The 3749-nt window shown below is 37.9% G+C and overlaps 1 pseudogene; it reads left to right on the top strand.

Annotated features, from left to right (window-relative positions):
* Positions 1-998: 998 nt before the first annotated feature.
* Ccdc126-ps1 (coiled-coil domain containing 126, pseudogene 1) lies at positions 999-1594 on the top strand (annotated as a pseudogene).
* The last annotated feature ends 2155 nt before the right edge of the window (positions 1595-3749 follow it).

Raw genomic sequence — 3749 nt, 5'->3', positions numbered from 1 at the left:
CACAGGATTGTCAGCGTAGTATGATAAAAATTAGAGCCTATAAGTAGACTTATACAGTAAGCATACAATAATATAAAGCTACACGATATAAATAATGTAGGTCTTGATCTCTTGAAGGTCAGGACAGGGGTCAGCAAAAGCACTGTCTCAATGGTTACTATTTGTTTAGACTGCTTTATTTGCTTTGACTTGTTTTCTTTATCAAAATGAGTGTGGTTATGAGTTTGGTGGTCATGTTAAAGTTCCTCTAGGAGAAAGGTCAAGCTATACCCTTAATGAATCCTAGTCACTGGGCTAAGGATATAATATTTTGGGAGAAAGACTCTGCATTTGAGGTTACAGAAAATGGGAATAGACTCTGGACCCCTTCCAGAGTCAAATGGGTCAGATATGATAGGGGGAGACCCCCTGAAGAACTATAAAAGTTTGAGATAATCAAACAGGACAGTTAAAGAATCATCATGCCATCTTTCATGTGGTACGAATGACTTATTACAATTGGTTATTGATACCGTTAACTAAAGAAAAAGCTGTGTTTTACCTGCTCAAACAAGGAGCAGAATTTCATCTTTAACTGATTTCTGTGCACCCTGCACAATCCATACTAATATCTTAATGGTACTAAAATTTTGATTCATATATTGCAGAATGTATAGCTCTTAGAGGATTCATCTGCTGGGACGCTTGACTGACCTGATGTTCCAGCTCCCTGCCTCCTAATGCTATCCAGAGACTTGCTTCCAGAACAGCTTTAGGATTGCTGCTGACTCCAGATTCTAGATAACCTCACTTTATCCAATTTTTCAGATGGACCCTGTCAGAACTTAATCAAGTCCTGAGCCTGCTGAATATACTGAGAGTGGATAATAGACGCTCAAACTAGCTTTCTTAAGTCTAACCAGGGCCACTGACGCCCGTTGCGGGCTGTGGCTGTAGCTCCAGTGTGTTAGCCTCAGCACTGCGGGCTGTGGCTATAGCTCCAGTGTGTTAGCCTCACCATGACGCCCCACTTGATTGACTGGAAACCAGCAGGCCAGCTGCAGGAGAGCAGACGCAACCCTGCTGAAGATGGACAGACAGCAGTAGACAGCTGCTCCTTCTCTTTACTTTCAAAAGACTTGATCATTTGGTGTCTTGTTTCCAGTTACTGTTTCTCGATCAAGTCTGTTTCCTCCATCAGACATGTTCTGTATAATTTCATGTCCCAGAAACTGAGCTTCCTCTTGCTCGTGTTTGGACTCATCTGGGAGCTGATGCTACTTCACTACACTTTGCAACAGCTTCAGGGGCAGAGCAGTGTGACGCTTCGTGAGCAGATCCTAGATTTAAGCAAAAAATGCATAAAAGCTCTGGCCGATTAGGGCAGCTGCACAGCAGATGTGGACAGCAGCACATCTATGGCAGGCTATGCTGAACTGAAGAGAGAAATCGCAGTCCTCTTAGATTTGCAGTGCTTGGTGAAGCTGGAGAACAAGGTCTACAATAGTGTTCTGAATGGTTCAGAACCAACACTACCAATGGCATCAGTGGGAATTTGGTGCCGGTAACAACCAACAAAGGAACGAGTGTTTCTGTTTTGGGCAATGTCAGATAGCAATGAAGACCACCTTGCATGGCCACACCACTGTGGATTAATCCATCACAGAATACCTCTTAAACTGCTGCCTAGGACACAGTAATACCTGACAATAAAAGCACTACACATTTCCAAGGAACTTGCTGGATTCATAGGATGCTAATTCTGTATATATAATCGCAGGCAGTATTAGTTTGCTTTCATTCAAAGCTCTTTAATGCAGTTCTGTATACTTAGTAGGAATTCGGTAATAAGGTTGATAAGGCAAGCAGGGAGGTCATCTTTGTACAGAGATCAAGAAACAAAAGCACCAGAAAGACATAGAGCCCTTTCTATAAATACTTATTTAAGTATAGAACACGTTTATCAGATAAGTGAACAATAATGTTTGATTCATTCTGTCACCTGGCCTCAGCAATATCCCTGTGAGGAGAGAACACGCTTACTTCCAGAACTATACTTTATTACTCAAATTATGAGTAGAGAAAGGAAGTGTCATGTTCAAAATCATGTTTTGAAATAGACCCAAAGAATGTTTTCATTTGCACTATCCTTCAAAATAGCTGATGATTAATTGTATGTTTTTAAAAATAGCATTTGCAAGAATATAATTTTAAAATAGGTAGCAGCCAGTGTCCTTAGCTAAGCATCGGGGCAATTTAACAGAAATGAGAGTAACTGCTTATCTCATACTTTATAATTTCTTATATATGTTCTGCAGAATAATACATATTTTTATGATGAAATAAAATAAAATATGAATTATTTTCACAATTATGTTTGTAGATTTGAACGTAAATCTCAATGTCATATGGCTATATCCATGGAACTCAGTCGACTGGGACAGGAGAGTTGCAAGCTCAATGCTAGCCTGGCCAACAGAGCAGATGCTATGTAATAACCATTGACTGTTTCTCCTATTACAAACGTACATCATTTCATTACATCATTTTGGTAAATGTTCTTTGGTTATTTTGGTGGAGGACTTGAGGACTTTAGCCAGATATACATATACATATATATACATACATATATATATATACATACATAAATATATACACATATATATATGTTATTTGTGTTGCACAAAACTGCTTGGAAAATTAATGAGTTGATGTTATTTAAGAGTATCCTGTGTTAGGAAATGTCAAATTAGCTATTTCTTTTGTACAATGATCACTTTACAAAAATAAGAACATTAAAATATAAATTATGAAGATTGTTTATCTTTTTAGAGAAACAACTACTATATACAGCACAAGAAATCTTGCCTTGGTTAATTGTAGTATAGAATAAAACATGTCTTTATTTAACTAGCCTTTGTAGCAAATCCAATTGCTATATAGTGTTCTATATTTTGTAATATTTATTCCATTTAGTAACTGCTTACTTGAAGCTAGCCTCTAGATTTAGACTAAATTGAATTTAGTTTTTGATATTTCTCATTATTATAATGCTACCACAAAACTATCAGTGATTATAATATTTTGTTAAAGTAAGTATAAGAAATACATTGTTTCTTGAAAGGTAACTTTCTGAAATGTCTTCCCCATACCTTTATGTGAAGAAATGATGTCCCATTGCCAGGTAGATTCTGCAGTACCATTCAGTCTCTGAGTCCTGAGCATCTCTGATTTCATTGTTTTCAGGGATGAAATAAAATATATTGTTTATTAAAAAAATGTCTAACCAGTTTTTCTAGTTTTCCTACCCCTCCTCACTCCTTCAGAGAACTTCTCATCACCCCTATTCAGCAGAAAAAAGCTATGGAGAGTTGTCAGTCCAAATCCATGTGTTTGGATGTCTGGGAATGGGTATCTTACAAATTATAGATAGGCTGTCATTTTAAGGAATAATTTGGAATGATCACATTTTTGAACAGGAAGGAAATGGATGAGATGAATTACTAAATTTTATTCTTGAACAAAACATTATGTAGCCATAATCTTTTTTTTTTAATTAACTTGAGTATTTCTTATATACATTTCGAGTGTTATTCCCTTTCCCGGTTTCCAGGCAAACATCCCCCTAATCCCTCCCCCTCCCTTTCCTTATGGGTGTTCCCATTAGGGGTGTTCCCTCCCCCCATTGCCGCCCTCCCCCCAACAGTCTAGTTCACTGGGGGTTCAGTCTTAGCAGGACCGAGGGCTTCCCCTTCCACTGGTGCTCTTAC

This window comes from Rattus norvegicus, chromosome 9, assembly GCF_021556685.1.
Source record: "Rattus norvegicus strain SHRSP/BbbUtx chromosome 9, alternate assembly SHRSP_T2T, whole genome shotgun sequence".
Classification (NCBI taxonomy): domain Eukaryota; kingdom Metazoa; phylum Chordata; class Mammalia; order Rodentia; family Muridae; genus Rattus; species Rattus norvegicus.
The sequence above is the reverse complement of the archived record's forward strand: the minus strand, read 5'-3'. Positions and strand labels throughout refer to the sequence as shown.